General features: G+C 39.9%; 2 protein-coding genes and 10 non-coding genes across 12 annotated transcripts in view; 3 read left to right on the forward strand and 9 right to left on the reverse strand.

Moving 5' to 3' along the window:
* The window catches only part of LOC125996117 (histone H2A type 1-B), a 949,462-nt gene that overhangs the window by 247,042 nt on the left and 684,705 nt on the right, over window positions 1-17,715 (reverse strand). The gene's annotated exons all lie outside the window — the stretch shown is intronic.
* LOC125996127 (histone H2A type 1-C) overlaps window positions 1-17,715 on the forward strand; it is a 363,461-nt gene that overhangs the window by 169,293 nt on the left and 176,453 nt on the right. The window lies entirely within an intron of this gene.
* On the reverse strand, window positions 2,753-2,824 carry TRNAQ-UUG (transfer RNA glutamine (anticodon UUG)). The gene has a single exon. It is a non-coding gene; the product is annotated as a tRNA-Gln (tRNA).
* Window positions 3,258-3,329, reverse strand: TRNAQ-UUG (transfer RNA glutamine (anticodon UUG)). Its single transcript has one exon. It is a non-coding gene; the product is annotated as a tRNA-Gln (tRNA).
* On the reverse strand, window positions 4,432-4,513 carry TRNAS-UGA (transfer RNA serine (anticodon UGA)). Its single transcript has one exon. It is a non-coding gene; the product is annotated as a tRNA-Ser (tRNA).
* Window positions 4,945-5,016, reverse strand: TRNAM-CAU (transfer RNA methionine (anticodon CAU)). Its single transcript has one exon. It is a non-coding gene; the product is annotated as a tRNA-Met (tRNA).
* Window positions 5,345-5,415, reverse strand: TRNAG-GCC (transfer RNA glycine (anticodon GCC)). Its single transcript has one exon. It is a non-coding gene; the product is annotated as a tRNA-Gly (tRNA).
* TRNAW-CCA (transfer RNA tryptophan (anticodon CCA)) lies at window positions 8,533-8,604 on the reverse strand. The gene has a single exon. It is a non-coding gene; the product is annotated as a tRNA-Trp (tRNA).
* Window positions 11,783-11,864, forward strand: TRNAS-AGA (transfer RNA serine (anticodon AGA)). Its single transcript has one exon. It is a non-coding gene; the product is annotated as a tRNA-Ser (tRNA).
* Window positions 12,202-12,274, forward strand: TRNAR-ACG (transfer RNA arginine (anticodon ACG)). Its single transcript has one exon. It is a non-coding gene; the product is annotated as a tRNA-Arg (tRNA).
* On the reverse strand, window positions 13,736-13,807 carry TRNAM-CAU (transfer RNA methionine (anticodon CAU)). The gene has a single exon. It is a non-coding gene; the product is annotated as a tRNA-Met (tRNA).
* On the reverse strand, window positions 14,294-14,365 carry TRNAW-CCA (transfer RNA tryptophan (anticodon CCA)). The gene has a single exon. It is a non-coding gene; the product is annotated as a tRNA-Trp (tRNA).

The following is a 17,715-nucleotide window of genomic DNA, read 5'->3' on the forward strand; positions in this document are numbered from 1 at the left end:
AACCAGTCACTTCTCCAGCGAGGCCCGTGGGTGAGTGAGTGAGGAAGTTGGCAGGGAGAGGGCAAGTTGGCAGGGAGAGGGCATGTTCCCAGGGAGGTGGATGACAATATCTAGCCAAAGGTTTCCGACTTTATTTTGCCACCATTTAGGACTCTGTGTTTCTCTTTGCTTGGTTTGTTTGGACAGACAGTGAAATGGAATCCCAGTGATAAGTTAGCACTGTCATTGTTGGTTACTGTTCTGCCCTCCAACCAAAATCATGACATGCCTCTAGTTGGCTGAATTAGCTCTGTGTGGCATTGACACCAGGATGGTGGTGGGTTGTGCCGGCCTGCCGCTTCAGTTTATTCGTGGTCGTGGAAAGGCTCTGCACCTGTAAAAAAAAAATGGGTGGGGAAAAAGGGGACCACCAAGGATTCTGATTATGGCTTCAATTTATTTTTGAAATGCCATGACTTATATAGTTTTTACACAAAGGGAGGAGGAGACAATGCAAACATTTGTCAAGCATGCATTTGTCAAGCATGCAGTTCAAAAGGTTTGGCATGTGCCTGTTAATTTGATACAACTTTCTTGAGGAACATCCTATTAGCACACCAAATGCTCTCTCTATAGATCTGAGTTTTCTGAGCCAGAAGAGTGTGACCTTCTGGTTCTTTTGATCTGCGTCAACTCCTGGCCAGTTGGCACGTACACAATGTATAGCTCAACTAAAGGACAGGCCTGTTAGAAAATGGCAGTTTGCTACAAGATGGCTGGGCTTATGCCAAGGCTGTGAGGGAGAATCTGGCTCCCTACAGTGAGTTCTGCTTACTACAGTGCAAAAGTGCAGCAAACATCATTTTCATGTGTTTTGTTTGTCATGTCAGGTTTTGTGATAAAAATTGAAATAAAGAAAACTCAGCAGGAGAAAAGAAAGGTCCCCTCCTCCTCAACAAATTGGCAGAAAAGGAACGATTTAAAAGGAAATACAAGTTATATAAGACAAACTCACAGCTAATAATCATGGTTTAAAACAAAAAGATATAAGCTTTTCTTTAAAAATAAGGAACCAAACAAGGGTGCCCACTCTTCAAAATTACTCGAACTAAACAAAGGGGCCTACTCTCCAGTTACTCCAAAATAGCACTGGCTGCTTTAAAAGATTGAAAATTGGCCTCCAAAGTAAGTCTAAATTCTACTTTCCAGTATTTGCAAATCTATCACTTTACATAGTAAAGAAGACTTTGCAGATATCATTAAACTGAGAATGATCCTTGATTTTCCAAGGAGACTCAAAGGAGATAAGATTCTAAGGCATTTGGGAGGCAGAAAAGGAAAGGAAAGGGCCATTGGAAGCTAAATAGAGCAAGAAAAAAAAGGTTTTCCTGGACACCGCAAAAGAAAGAACTCAACCCTGACGACAACTTGATCTGCATCTTCTTATATCCACTCACAGTAAGCAAATAAATCATATACCAGAAATTAAAAAGAAAAACACGCATGGAAGTTCTGAGACATTCCCATGACTAGGACTGAATCGGCACAAGAAGTTTCTTGAAGATTGTTTAAAGGCCAGAAGAGGAGTGAGTTCATGGGGCTATTCTCTTGCTATCCTTAAAAGAACATTTCTAAGACATTTCTAAACTGGAGACAGTTAACACAAGAAATTAAGGGTCCCACTGACCTCTATATTCTGTGGAATCTAGATAGAGATGCAAAGCAAAGGAATAGACTGTATAGAATAATAATAGCCATTGTACAGTGGGGAGGAGGGTGCTTACCTGACATGTAAGTCAACCTGGGTTCTATCCCCAGCATTGAGCATTGTCAGGAGTGATTCCTGAGTGCAAAGCCAGCAATACCCCTATATTGTCAGGTGTGGCCCAAATGCAGAGAAAAAGAAGAATACAAAGAAGTCTATGGAGGAATATAGCCCATAAAACAAAATCAAAACCCAAAAGAGTCTTTTTTTTTTTCTTTTTTGGTTGTTATTGGATTCTTGCTAGAAGACTTGATATGTACTTATAAAAGACCAACTTATCATTCAAAATAATAAAGGCACCTTTCTGGGACTATGTTCATCCTTAGAATGGAATACTTTCAGTAGGCTCCAAGAAAGAAAAGACCTTAGTCAGTCTCATCAATATACATCTTTAACATGAACTTGTCTAAACATAAGCTTGAGGGCAGGATTCTAACTTAACCTGATTTTAAGGAAGTAGGTCCGGAATAAAAAATGGGGGACATGTTTAGGGGAGACATCAAGTGTAGTGGGAGTAATATAGAACAGAGGAGAAAGTCAAAGACCATTTTCCTCCCATAGGGAAGCCTTTTCTGAGTTAACTGCTAATTCAAGTGTGCATCCAAATGTATGCTCAGATGAGCTAATGAGTGAAGAGAACTGCAAAAGGATTTCTCCCAGATGAGACCCCCACCACCCCACCCAAGAAATCTTCCACACAAACTGCTGATTTCAAGGCCCAGAGTGCTAGCAATAGTTTCCTCCCATGAGGAACTTGCTGGTGCAGTTTCCCTTCATATTTGGGCATGAGAAGGGGAAGGAAGTCATACGTGGACCTTAAGCAAATAATTAGAGAGGCTCTGGGAAGCAGGAAAGGGGCTATTGTAGAAAGCTTAGCAGATGCAAGAGAAGAATTAAAAAAAAATCCAACTTTGCTCCTTTGAGAACAGAAAGAAAATTATATTTATACTATGCACCTAAGTAGGTTATAGACCCAGGTGCTTCAGCATTCAGGGATCAGGCAGAAAAAGGTCCCACCGAGATTTGAACTCAGATTGCTGGATTCAAAGTCCAGAGTGCTAACCATTACACCATGGGGCCTAACCAAAGAGTGAAAAATTGAAGCATCTTTAATATTCATTTTATCTCCAATATTGATCAAAGAATCAATCTTTTTGCAGTCTAGAATCTTCATTTCCGAAAGATCCATAGAAAAATAACTGTATTCAGAGTCAGAAATCGCTCCTAAGCATCGTAGGGTGCAACCCTCCCCCAAAAGTATTACAACCCACCCCCAAAAGTATTGCAACCCACCCCCAAAAGTATTGCATCCCTAATAGTGGGGAACTCCCAAAAACAGAAACACAAGCACTCTAGAGCCAGACCCAGTTTGCTTTGGAAACCAGTAACTCAAACTGACGCCACGGGTGAGATATTCAGTATTTTTTTTTTTTTTTCAACAGAATTTTTATTGTTTTTACCAGAATTTGGGAGTATTTGGGTTACCGCCTTGTCTGATTTTAAAAGTTATAGCAGGTCCCACCGAGATTTGAACTCGGATCGCTGGATTCAAAGTCCAGAGTGCTAACCATTACACCATGGGGCCGAACTCGCATACAATTTCTTGGAAACTTTTGTAAAGAAAATGACTATTTCCATCGGGTTTATTAACATTTATTTTAAATCTGCGATGTCACATCGGGAAAGACAACAAAGAAGTAAATTTTACTTCCACCTGCAGCACAGAATTTAGCTTTCTTTGAGGATTTATTTTCCAGGGCCTTAGAGAAAATATTGATTTTTTTTTTAACCAGATCAAAATTACATTAAGGGAAATTCTCTCCTGGGCCATGAATCCTGCCTGGATTCACAGAATAAAGTGTCCCCACTGACCCATCTCTTGAGGACCTTCAGGAATAAAAAATGCAAGAAGGAAAAAGTTAGATATAAAATAGAAACACACTGGAGATTTTAGACACTAAGGGTTTTTTTTTGGGGGGGGGAGGTTTTGTGTTTTGTTTTGTTTGAGGCTGTTTAAATATTTTCGCTGTCTTATTCTTATTATTCTTATTAATCACTTCTATAGTAAAACATATTTTGTCACATGTCTTACTATTCATATTCATAGGCAGATTGCTGAAAGATGCAGCAAACAATACTCCATTTAAGGTTTGCTTTAATAAGGTCCAGCCCACATCTGATGCAGTTTTGAAAATCATATCAAATGTTTCCTTTCTACAATTGCACTTTCTAGAAGGAAGATAAAAAATAAAAATAAAAATAAAAAGAGGGCTCCAGCAGGACTGGACTTTTGTTGTTGTTGTTGTTGTTGTTGTTGTTGTTGTTGTTTGGCACATTGATTGCAAGCACCAATATTTTGTTTGACATATTGCATTTGCTAGAAGTGCTGCGGTAGGAAAAACCTGAAGCAGAACAATTAGGGTAGGAGAAGATGTAGAAGAAATCTGGGGCGTGGGATGTGATCCCAAATGAATTAGAAACTGGGAGCTATTTCCTGCTTTTTTGTAGCCACAAAATAAGTCTCCAAGACACTTGGGCCTCTTTGTAGACTGAAGACTTCCTGCTTCCCCTTTGGCAGAATCGATGACGAAAACACCTGGGGGCGGGAAAAGGTATTTGGTTCCTGCAACGTCTGTTGACAGCTGGTTCCAACAGGTGCTGCTGTAGCTGGCAAGAAAATACAGCTTCGTAGTCGGCAGGATTCGAACCTGCGCGGGGAGACCCCAATGGATTTCAAGTCCATCGCCTTAACCACTCGGCCACGACTACACAACTGCAATCGAGGGCTAGATATATTCCCATGAGGAATATACGCCTGGGTGCAAACTCATTTCTTTTTAAAACTCATGAACGTTTATTCTGATGCATCTTCTGACATGTCCTATCTTCATGAAAAACGGTGAAGAGTGCAAAAAATAAAAAAAGAGATATCAGCAGTTACTGCCCATTCCTTAGGTCACTTCTCTGGCGTCCAGCTCTGAAAAACCATCTGAAGATTCTATGTCAATCCATAGCCGGTGTGTTGGTGATGAAATCTGAGATTACTGACCCAAGAAGTTCCAAACATAAGGTTTAGACTGAAAGGGATAAATAATTGCTTCGGGGGCTCCCGGATTTGCTTGCACACTGGTGGACAGTGATAGATTGGCCCAATTTCTAAAATTGTTTTCCAGTTTTAACAAAGAATCTTAAAACGTTCATAGCAGAGGATGGTTTCGATCCATCGACCTCTGGGTTATGGGCCCAGCACGCTTCCGCTGCGCCACTCTGCTAGTCCAGAAAAGTGGGCTTTCCAAATCTCATTCAAGGTACAGAAAATTCTGTGTGTGTCTGTGTGTGTGTGTGTGTGTGTGTGTGTGTGTGTGTGTGTGTGTGTGTGTGTGTGTGTGTGTGTGTGTGTTTGAAATTTTTGAAATGTTTTCCAATTCACCATTCCTACCAGACATGCTCTCTCCTAATTTAGTCACTTAGCAGGGGAGATCAAAACATAATAAAGATCACTTTTCAAATATTTGGGGAAAAAATGCATGCTAAAGAGCTTTAAGGAGTATTTCAAAGGAGTTTCCTCCCTCAAGAGGGGAAAAAAAGAAAAAGAGCTGTTGCATTGGCCGGGAATCGAACCCGGGCCTCCCGCGTGGCAGGCGAGAATTCTACCACTGAACCACCAATGCCCGATGGAGAAAGTGGCTCCTATTTGCCCTCATAAGGTCTGTTGCCTTATTTCTAGCTTGCAAGCAAATAGTTTTTTCTTTTGTTCCCCTTAAGCTTTTCCTAAATTCATTAGAAAAAACAACTATTGCTAAATATTCTGGGGAACCTATGATCTACTTCCCCATGTCCTACCCCGCTCCACTCCATCTCAATACTTAAAACAAACTCTAACAAAATCTTGTAGAAGGTAAAGGCCATTTAGTGACCTAAATTGAAGTTGTTGTTTTGTGGTTCATCTGCTGTTGTACAGTTTGAAGTGTACAGCATCATTAGAGAAGAATAAATAATGCGGTAAAAGGCTGGAAGTGAGAGTTATCCCCAATCCTGTTTCTAACTCAAAATCCCAGGAAGAGAATCACCTCCAGTTGCTGAGATCACATTTAGAAAACAAAAACCAAAAGTGACCTGTAAATAAACAGGAGTGATGGCTCATGTTTTTAAAGGGCCTTTCTGTCTGTCTGGAGAGAAAAAGTCAATACAGAAATAATAATAATAATAATAATCAGTTAAAATCTTGAGCGAGTTTTGCTTTTGGGTTTCAGGAATGTAATGGATTTTTGTTTTTGAAAACCTAAAAAAACAGGCAGTTTTTCAAGTCTCTATTAGAGTTCCCTTTCCAACTCTCTTTTAGAATAGAGAACTATTAATATAGATCTTAAAGGAGAAGCAATTAATTTAGATCTTGAAGAATGCATTTTGGCATCCTAGCAACAGAATAATACAGGCCTGGGCAGGCTGGGAGAGAGGGGGAAAATTGACAGAGTTAAATGATTTGTGAGTTCTTTTCTTCTGCCTCTAGAGGTGGTAAATTAAAGGCTTTCTGTAAAAGTCACTTGAAAAATAGAATTAAGCACCAGCTTAATCTCAGGGGCTGATTTACTTCGTGCAATATTTTTACATGTGACTTTTTACTGAATCACTGAAAGTCAAAGTTTTGACTTTATTTCTTTTATAATAATTTCACCATAAAGCGCATAGTTCTTGTGCTAGTTGTGTGTGATATTTTGTAAATCTTTATTATTTTCTCCCTTTTCTCAATTTGTATTACTATTGTTAAATGTTGCCTTCTGGAAATATTACCCAAAATAAAAATTAAATTAAGGTTTTTAAAATTAAAATAAAATTGAGGTTTTTAGACCAGGGTAGATTAACTGCATTTTAATTGTGTGTATGTGATGGAGGGGTAATGGGGCAAAGTTGAACTATTTACTGAGAATTTTGATGAGTCTTTCCAAGTGAGTATTTGTATAGTATTGGATAGGGTCATGATATATTTTAGTCTTGGTAGACACCGCTAAGAAGATGATTCTAAGGTAAAATGCTGTCACTATATTTGCTGTAAAACAGATTAGTGGCTTAAAACAACAATTACAGTCTCACAGTTTTTGTGTGTCTGGAGTTCAAGTGGCTAAGCGGGACCCAAGTCTTTTATAATAATACAAATCAAGTGCTAACAAGGATCTCAATCACTGGTTTTTCTTGGGCCTGAGAATTCTCTTCTCACACCTTCTCTAACCCATTTTTCTTCTGTCTTCTCCCCTTTCTGCCACTGTAGATGGTTTGAGAGAATGTGATAAATGAAAACTTGCTGTCTATGAACGAAAAAGAAATGCTTGCTTGGATATGCTGGCAGTTTGTTTCAGTGGATCCCTGGAATATGAGGGTCTGAATCACACAGGGAAGCCCCTTACCCAAGAAAAGGCCAGTGCAAAGGCTCCGCCGCGGAAGCACACGGTTTTGAGGAATTGATAAAAGGCCTGCATAGCGGATACTGTTTGTTTGCTTGATTGCATTGTTTTAGGCCACACAAGGCAGTGCTTAGGGTTGACCCCTCTCAAGGATCACACTTGATGAGGCTTAGAGGACAATATGTGGTACTGGGGAATCCAATCCCATTCTACAGGGTGAAAGGCAAACTCCCCACACACTGGACTATCTCTTTAGCCCCACATAGACAGACAGACAGACAGACAGACAGACAGACAGACAGACAGACAGACAGACAGACAGACAGATAGATAGATAGATAGATAGATAGATAGATAGATAGATAGATAGATAGATAGATAGATAGATAGATAGATAGATAGATAGATAGATAGATAGTAGATCGAGGTAGATAGTAGATAGATAGGTAGTAAATGGAGAGATAGAAAAATAGTAGATATAGATAGATAGTAGAGACAGGGGGATAGATAGTAGATAGACAGTAGATAGAAAAAGATAGAGGGATAGAATGATAGATAGATAGGTAGGTAGGTAGTAGATAGATGATAGAATGATAGATAAGTAGGTAGATAGTAGATAGATAGATAGATAGATAGATAGATAGATAGATAGATAGATAGATAGATAGATAGATAGATAGATAGGTAGGTAGGTAGGTAGGTAGGTAGGTAGGTAGGTAGGTAGATAGATAGATAGATAGATAGATAGATAGATAGATAGATAGATAGATAGATAGATAGATAGATAGATAGATAGATAGATAGATAGATAGATAGATAGATAGATAGATAGTGGATAGATGAATGCATGGCTGGATGATTGATGGATGGATGGATGGATGGATGGATGGATGGATGGATGGATGGATGGACAGATGGACAGACAGAAGGACTACTTTGTTCACCTTGGGTCTACTTTGGTTTGTTTATTTGGTTTCCAGCAAGGATCTATCGGGATAAGATTTGCATCTGAAGACAACCATAATAAGGGAACCACTTTAGCTGAGCAAGAGATCTGGGAAGAGGAGTTGAGGAAACTCAAGTCAATCTTTGGGACTGGAACTGCTGATAGAGAAAGAAGAGGCCATGGTTGTGATGAAGAGAAAATAGAACATTTCAGGATGTTAGACTCGCCTAGTCTCGACTCTAATTAGGAAGTAGAGAAGAGGAATCAAGAGTGATTGCCGGCCGTCCTGGAATCCTTCGGACAGGAAGCAGGAATAAAGATAAGAAGGACTAATTAATAACAGGAAATCAAGAATACTAGGGGTGAGTTTGATAAGGGGCAAAGAGCAAATAACAAACTCATCCCTCAAACACTTGCTCGGAGTTCAAAACGTGAAGCCCACTTGACCCCGACGTGACTTGAACACGCAACCTTCTGATCTGGAGTCAGATGCGCTACCGTTGCGCCACGAGGTCACAGCTACCTCGGGCCTTTACTTTCTTACTTGAGCGTAGGACCCTATGGCCTTCTTCCCAGGTTCTTGAGATTTATTTTTTTTAATCATAAAACTAATGATTTTCCCATTGTTCAAAACCTTGACAATGCTCCTTTGGAATTCACCTATTTAAATGCTAACCAAAAGCAACTACTCCACTTGGGAAAATTTTGTTGCTTGTCTCACTCTTACCTTGGGAAATAGGATGTGGCCTTGGGTTCATCTCTGAAGCAAGACAAGAATAAGAAGAGCTTGCACTGTTTCCTAAAAGTTCGTTGAATTGCTTCTCCTGCCACTGTAGGGCCTTTAGTCTTCCCAGGTTCTTTCTCTATAGGGGGTGGGGGGGGGGGAACAGAGCTATTCTCAACCTGGTGACAAACAGCAATAAAGGAACAAAAGCAACCAGCAAAGCAAGCAGTAAAGGTACAAAAGATACCAAGACTTGGGTCTGGGCCACACAGAATGGTTTCCTAGGGGAACCGCTGGAAGCCTGGGTTACCTTCCCTTTGTAATAGATTTTGATCTCGGGTACATCTCTTTCCTGTGACACTCAGAACACCTAATCTCTAACTCTTATACCCAATATTAATTCTCTTTATCCTGGGAAATGACCCCTACATAATTGGGCCTTTCCTGCCCTCTGCCCTTGTGATTGGCAAACTGGAATACTTGAACCATTAAAAGTGATTGGCTCACTTTTTCTGGATTGCTCCTTTTAGGATATATGTATTGTTGTTGTTATTAAACTTCCTCTAGACTTTTTTTTTTCTGTTATCATTCCATCTGGTGCTAATTTCATTATATGCCACCCTAGAAGACCCAAAACGGGAAAGGGGAATTTTCTCTTCTTCTTCTCCAATTTGTTTATCCTCAAAATCTATTTTAATTGAATTTTCTTCCAAAAAATCTTCCACCATGTGGGAAAGCTGCTGTATTGGGACACTGTGGCCTTCAATCTGGTTCCCATCCACTAAGAAAGTCTTTCTTATTAGTTATGGGAGCATCATTTATTGTTCATGAAACATAATATGGTATATTATAAAACAACGTAATCAGGGACAGTTATCTGACTGTTACTGCAATAGTTATCTGATTGTAGCTACAATTTTTCTGTCTATCCCTTAGTTTGAAAGGGAGACACATTTACACTGCTGGGGGTCTACTCTCAGCTGATCTGGGCTTGTTGGTCTTTGGGAACCCTATGGTGGCAAAGATCAAACCTCACCCTCCCTCATGCACTACAGTCCTTGGATCTATCTCCCCGGCCCAGTTCAACTTTTCCCCTTCTGGATCCTTAGAAATTTTAGGTTTAGGAAATGCATTGATTTTCCAGAACTTTGGTGTTGGCCTGGTGCTATTGGTTGCATATTACCATTTCTCTCCTGTGGGAAACTGAGAAGCTGATCTAAGATGATGGACTTGAGGAAGAGCCAGTAATGAGGATGCTAAATGCAAGGCCTGGTAGGCCTTGAGAAAAGAGGCAATAGGAAGGATAGTAAGAGCTTTCCTTTTACTATCGGGTGCTTTATGTCAAAAAGTCCAGTTGTTGGAAGAGGTTTGCAGGGAAAGCTTGGAACATTTAAGAATGTGAAAGTTTCAAGATGTCCAGAGGCATGTCAGAAGAAATAACTAGATCTTGTGAGTCCTAATCATAAGAACAAAAAAACTTAACTCTGGGTGGGGATGAAGGTTATCAGTCTGCATCAAATCATTAAGTTGTATGCATTAATTTCATTATATGCCACTCTAGAAGACCCAAAATGGGAAAGGGAAATTTCTCTTCTTCTCCAACTTGTTGATCCTCAAAGTCTATTATAATTGAGTTCTCTTCCCAAAATCTTCCACCGTGTGGGAAAGCTGCTGTGTTTGGACACTGTGGCTTGAGAGTAAAATAACATTAAATGTAACTTGTGGGGCTGAAGAGATTGTGAAGCACGCAGGTGAAGCACTAGCATTGCACATGGCTCTTTTGGGGCTCAGTGTCCAGCATCCCCTATATTTAATATACACATATACCAGGAGTGATTTCTGAGTGCAGAGCCAGGAGTAACGCCTTGCGCATCGTCAAAACAAAGAAAAAATGCAGACTATATCTCAAATAAAATATCATTTTTTTTTTTCGTTGTTAAAGAAGAAATCGTTAGGTTGTCTTAGCCCCCTTATTCTGGAACTCAGAATAAGGAGCTGGAGGGACTGTCAGTTCAGGAGCATATAAGCAGTAGTAGTGGAAAAGCCATCTCCTGTCATTGATGAAGCCGTTGACCAAGCCCACAATCCCCACCTTGCTAGTTAATATTGGACCCTCCCCATCACCACACTCAAACTTGCAAATGAGATCCAGGTAAGGAATGGCAGTGATGTCTCAGAAATGAGGAAATTAAAAATATAATAAAAAAGAAGTAATACACATCGGTTCCAATAAAAAAATAAATAAAAATTAAAAAGTAATGCGGAAATCTTGGGGGTCTTGCTTTAAAGGCAGTTTTTGAAAAGATGCATTTAAAGATTCTTTGTCACAAAATATCAAGTGCAGTTGTTTTGCCCTGGGAGAGAAGCTCGTAGGTAGTGAATTTGATTCTCAGAAGTATTTGCATTTTCCTGCTTTATTCTAAATAGTGCTCAGCTCTTGTGAAACAGTTTAAGCTTTTAGAGGAGTTGTAAGATGGGTTTCTTTCTTTCTTTCCTTTTTTTTTTAAAGATGGGTTTCTTGATGGAACATTTTGGTGAACACTCACTTCTGAAATTTAAAAAAGCCTTTACAGCTCCAGCTGACCTTTGTAGAACCCATTCCACCTTTCTTCCTCTGATTTAGGAATCTGAAAATCTCAGCTATCTCTATTGAGGCTAAATTTCCTACTGGAGCAGAAAAGTAAGAAAATTTATTATTATTTTTTATTGTTTTATTATTTTATTATTTATTATTATTTATTATTTTATTATTATTTATTATAACACATCTTGGTTGCTTCTACAAACAAGTCCAAAAGAATATTCTTTACTTGCCAAGTATCTAGAAATGCAGTTGGCAGTTTCTTTTTCAGTTCCAGTAATGGAATGTAGAATCCTTTATTATCTTCTATTAAAAAAAAAAATTCTTAAAGTAATGCAGAATATATGGTATACGATAACATGAAAGAAATGGCAACTATAAAGCACTTGTAGTCGTGGCCGAGTGGTTAAGGCGATGGACTAGAAATCCATTGGGGTCTCCCCGCGCAGGTTCGAATCCTGCCGACTACGACAAGTAGTATTTTTCCAGATTTTTTGCCAGATTACTGGAGGATTTCATTCATCTCTCAATGACAGGGCACCTTGGACTTGTAAAGCATTAGGCGTTTTAAAAATTACCCCTAAATAAAGTTCTCACCAGTCTTGAAGGAATAAAGCAGGCAAGACTAAAACAAAGAAACAGCTGTGAATTTTTTTGCAATTCTCAGATTGGGGCGGGGGTGTGGGGGATTGGAAAGTTTGCTGGAGAAAAAAATAAATAAAAACATTTCCCATATTGATATTTAAAGCAACACATAACTTCTGTAGTTCCATTTCCTGGAGGTGCGACCTTTCACACCATGTGGGTGGGCCAGTGGCGCAATGGATAACGCGTCTGACTACGGATCAGAAGATTCCAGGTTCGACTCCTGGCTGGCTCGTTACCTTTTGATGTTCCATACATTTTTTATCCCTTCCCCAAACAGCAACATTTATATTAATTACATAAGACATTATATTTTATGTACTTTACAGGAAACTGCAAACAAAGAATAATAAAAGCTTCTAGTTAGGTTCCCTAAATTGTTTTCAAAACTAAGAACATTGACCTTTCAAATTAAGAATTAAGTTTGGGAGCTTCTCAAAGGTAAGATTTCTAGGAAACAATTTTTTTTTTCAGGACTAAGTCTTTTCAGAGCAGTTTCATAGGTTTACAGCAAAACCGGGAGAAATTCACATATGTTTATACACAAATATATTTTTATATATGTACATATATAAGCACCTGTGATTATACATATATATCTATATATAGATTTACATATAGATATATTTCTATATATAGATATATATCTATATATAGATTTATATAGAGATATATATTTCCTTCTGCATTACCCACATCCCTAGTATTGGTACATTTGTTGCAAATGATGAGCCTACAATAGAAGATCAAAATCACCTAATATTTGTAGTTTTCATTACATTCATTTTTGGTGCTAAATAGTCTATGAATTTGGGCAAATGTTTGATTACATGTAGTAAGCATGCACAGTATTTTAGTTGTTCCTCAAATGCTCTGTTTATTTCTTTGCACTCACTTCTCTCTCTCTCTCCATTATTTATTGATTATTGTGTGTGGTGTTTTCCATAATGTTATATTGTTAGAACAACATAAACATAGATTTTTTTCAATGCCTTTTCCTTAGTAATAGACATTTTAGACTCCTCAGTGTCTTTCGTTAATTTATATGATTTTTTGGTCACTGGATTATCCATTTGTATCACAGTTTATCTATTTACCTTTCTAAGAATATTTTGGCTGTTTCAAACTTTTGAAAGCGATGAATAAACTATAAACATGTTTGTGCAGGTTGTGTGTGAAAATAAATGTTTTGTAATTGCTGGTGGTAAAAAAAGATGCTGAATTTTGTAAGAAATTGCCAAACTGTCTTCCACAGTTTGTGACTTTTTTGTACAGTGCAATCTTGCATTTTCACTTACCATGAATAAGAGTTCCTGTTGCTCCACATTCCAGCCAGCATTTGATGTGGTCATTGATTGCCCTTGATCCCAGAGACTAATAATACTAATAGATGAAATGCGATGCTATGTTGCTGTTGTCTCAACGTGCTATTCTCTCAAGACTTATAATGTAGAGCATCTTCATCGACTTGTTAAAAATTGGACTAAATATTTATGAATTGACGCTTCATCCAAGAAGATAAACAGGAAGCAAATTTGACCAGGTTTTGATTCCTATATCTTCCACACACACGATTTAAAGCATGAAACATTTCAGGTATCTTGCAACAAGATTGAAATGTTGAGATGAACAGAAAACCTAGCAGTTTATATTCCTCAAAGTTAAATTTCTCCCTAGGGGGAAGAAAAACAAGACTTAGCAGAGGATGGTTTCGATCCATCGACCTCTGGGTTATGGGCCCAGCACGCTTCCGCTGCGCCACTCTGCTACGCTGTCATAGGCTTCTCTTACTCCTTTAAAAGTCATCTCCTCTGATCTGTCCAATTTTTTTCCAAATCTCAGTGTTTTCCTTTTAATTTTTTTATTTTTTTCGGAGGGCTGGGTACAAGGAAGCGTTAATGAAACGTATTTGCATTTAAATACAGAGCAAAAATAAATTAAAAAGGAAAACAAAAGGCCCTGTGGGGCTCAGAAGTAAGTCCCTAAAGATGATCATTGGTAATAATCAATAATAAAATAAATAATGAATAAATAAAATAAGGTGAATAAGATTGTGACATTCTGTCTCTCCCAGCCTCTTCCTAAAAGTCACAATGGAAGAAACTACATGAAAACTTGCTCTAAACTTCAGAGGCGCGCCTACAGGCCTCAGGGGCTGCTGTATTAAAACTGCAGACGAAGATCTACAGCTGGAAATCCTGAAATCTCGGGGTGTAAGAGCGGGAGAAAGAAATGGGGGAACCCATAAAACAGTTGACCCCGACGTGATTTGAACACGCAACCTTCTGATCTGGAGTCAGACGCGCTACCGTTGCGCCACGAGGTCTCCTTGGAAAGGCCCCTTTCTTCGCCCATAAATGAGATCTAGGGGCTTAATTTCCTGCACCCCGTTAGATCCCCCAAACCCGGACAGCAGATCGTTCCTGGCAGCTCCTTTCGGCTTCACAGAAATGCTCTCGAGTTGATCCATTTACAATCTGATCTTCTTTGCCTACGACTTGCATCTTTTCCACTTCGTCCTGCACCATGCAAAAGACGATTTGGCTTCGCCCACAGACTTGGGAGTTGGCATTTGTTTTCGACCGAAATTGAAGATTCTGTTCAAGAAATTAAGGATCGAGTTTCTGCTACAGGATTTCTAGGATTTCTAGGCCCGATCGCTCTGCGATGCCTCCCTTCCCCAGCACGTCTGCTCCCTGGAGCCGATCAGAAGCCAGAACAGTTTTCATAGGCGACTATGAAATGTCAGTGGATCTGAAACTGGTCCTTTAAAGGACCAAGAAATTAGGTTGGTGGTGGAGATCATGGATTGACTGGATAAAGTGCCCAAGTAGAAAACTGATTTTCAGATTTCAACGAAAAAATTTAGGCACATGGTCTCATTTAAAGAGCCATCTAAACTTAACACCTCTCCAGCAAATCTTTGCATGGGAACAAGTCCCCCCTTTGCCCTCCTTACCTGAGTGCCAGTTGCGTTGTTAGAAGCAACGGTCTTCCTTTATGAAAACTCAATGTGTGGGTTTTATTTTAGAAGTACATGCTAACACATCATTCTTGCGTGTTTGGGGGTGTGTATTGGGGGTGATGGATATCTTCTTTTGTGTGTGTGTGTGCATTCAATGAAAAGTCTTATTTATTTATTTATTTTGCTTTCTCTTCATTCTTCTAGGTGCAGGTGTACAGATCCAAATCTTCATGTGGTGGTAGCACAATTGAACTCATGTATCTTAAAGAGCATCAAGCTGTAGAAATTCTAATGGATTCTGACAGTTGAGAAAAATATCTTTGCACATTGCAAATTTTGTCTCAAAAATTAAGAAACCAGACAGGAATAAAAGAGAAAAGCAGGGGTCAGGGCCTGCCAACCTCATGGACTGAGAGAGCCTCCTCTACTCCCCCGATGAATATCTTCTTAAGCAGAAAAGTGCTCACAGCTTTTATTTGCAGATCCATTCATATTAGGAATTTACTTTGGCCTATGACAAGAGCAATGTCAGAACCTCAGGATACCTTAGTAAAGAAACCAATGAAAACAAACCCTCAAATTGCCCCTCTGGGTGTTACTGGCCTTGCATATAAGCGTAGGGGTGCCTGTAGCCATTTTGTCATCAGGAAGGATGATAACTTGTACCTCATCAAGCCTATTAGGTGTAATGAGAAAAGGAACTGGGTCTGATGACATATATGGAGGGACCCCTTATCTTATGGAGGTTTATTTAAGCAGGAAGGGATTTATCTCAAGCTCAATGGAGCTTTCAAAACTGTCTCCAAAGGCCATCATGGTCCAGAACCAACCACCAAATAAAGACTCACTTTATTTGTAGCTTTTGTAAGCCAAAAAATTCAAAACTATTCGAGGCAATCGTTTGATTTTATTATGACAGTCTCAAAGGCAATAATCAACAACTGAGTGTTCCAGCCAGGCTCGCTCTGTGTAAGTGGATTGAGAACTGGACAGGGCCCTGCACATGCAGTTCCGTGAGTGGACATGAGGGGGCAGAAAAGACTGAGGATGATCCTCTAAGGAGGAAGAGGAAGGGATGGGAGGAGAGGAAGTAAGGGCAGAGGGAAGGGAAGAGGAAGTAAAGGTTTCACTAATGGCAGGGTTGGCAGATTTATCCAAATAGGGGCCAACTAGTGAGATTTGTCTCATGCAAAATGTGGGACATGCTTCAACCACAAATGTTTCTTGTTTATTTGAGATTAAACTGGGCAAGAACTGGACTAGCCTCTGGAAGGCAGAGTAGCTGTTGGCTCTGGATCACTTCTCATTGACCACTGGTGCTTGTAAGGGTTCTTGTCTCCCCTGTAACCCTCATTATAGTGCCCACACTTAGCTCCCCTGGCTAAGATAGTCACTCACTCTTGTGGGTCCCCAGCAAAGTTAGGACACCCTGGCTGTTCTAGAGCTGTAACCAGTTATCTAATCTCTCTCTGCCTCAGTCCCTGAAGGCAGTGATAAAAGCGTTGGGAGGGTTGTGGGCTGATTGTTGGAAGGACTCAGGAATGTGAACTTTTAGAACCTCTGGTAAATGTTTGCTCTTACAATGACCTGGTGGGCAGGGACTGTCTTCTAGCTGCTGCTGCCTTGGCTCATTACAATGCCTGGTACACATACACGATCTGCTTGTTCTTATCTGTTTTCAACTCCAAACTAGAATCTTGAGGATTATGAAACTTTGACCTGGGTGTATAACAAATAAAGAAAAGGTGCTTCTTCTTGCCTGCTACACAACCTTTCTGGTGTCTCTTCGAAAGATCTATGTACGTCTTAGATTTATCTTCTCAGGAGCTTGTAGTTGATTCCTTGATACATGTTTCTGGTTTTAGACACCCTGTGCTTAGGTTAGAAGTTTTTCTTTACATTTTCCTGTGATGCGCTTATGCAAACAGCCGCTCTTTTATTATTGACTAATTTTTCTTTTAATAATTGTAGACAATATTGTTTGTTTACTACAATATTGTTTGTTTACTAAAAACAAAAGGGGGAATTGTTGTGTATGTAAATATTTTGGGGGATTACTATGTTGCTCACCCTAATCTGATTAGGTGATTGTGCCCTACCCTAGGGTGTGACCTGGCATTCTGCCCCCACCCTAGGGTAGGACCTGATTCTGCTTCCACCATTGGTTGGTATCTGATCCCACCATTGGGTGGGACCTGACTCTGGACTATAAGAGCAAGGGTCTGTGGAAGGCGAGAGGCTTTTGCTGGATGGAACTGAATCGGACTTTGGACTTCAGTTTTGTCCATCCGAATAAAGCAAATATTTCCACGAGCCTGATTGTCTGCGAGCTGTTTACCCGCCGTTTCACCTCAGAACCGTGGGCTAGACAGGGTGGCAGACACGTGCTCCGAGCTGGAAGAAAAGGGCCTCATTCTCCATCCCTCCATCAGTCAACCTCTTCAGGGGCTGTCCTGCTACAGGGGGTGATCCTGTTATGGCAGTGATCGAGAAGGTCCCTGTTAACAGAACCCTAGTTTCCTTCCCTGGGTCCCCTTTTGGCTTGGGGGTTGGGGGGGAACAGCCATTGCTCCACCCTGTCTTCTGCTGCTTCCACGTCCCCACCTGCTCTGGACCTCGGCCTCCACAGCTCAGGGGCCTAGGGGACATGCCTTGTGGCCTTGGTTATCAATGCCTTAGAGGACACAGCCAGAAAGTAGAAAAGGGATCTT

This window comes from Suncus etruscus, chromosome 18, assembly GCF_024139225.1.
Source record: "Suncus etruscus isolate mSunEtr1 chromosome 18, mSunEtr1.pri.cur, whole genome shotgun sequence".
Taxonomy (NCBI): domain Eukaryota; kingdom Metazoa; phylum Chordata; class Mammalia; order Eulipotyphla; family Soricidae; genus Suncus; species Suncus etruscus.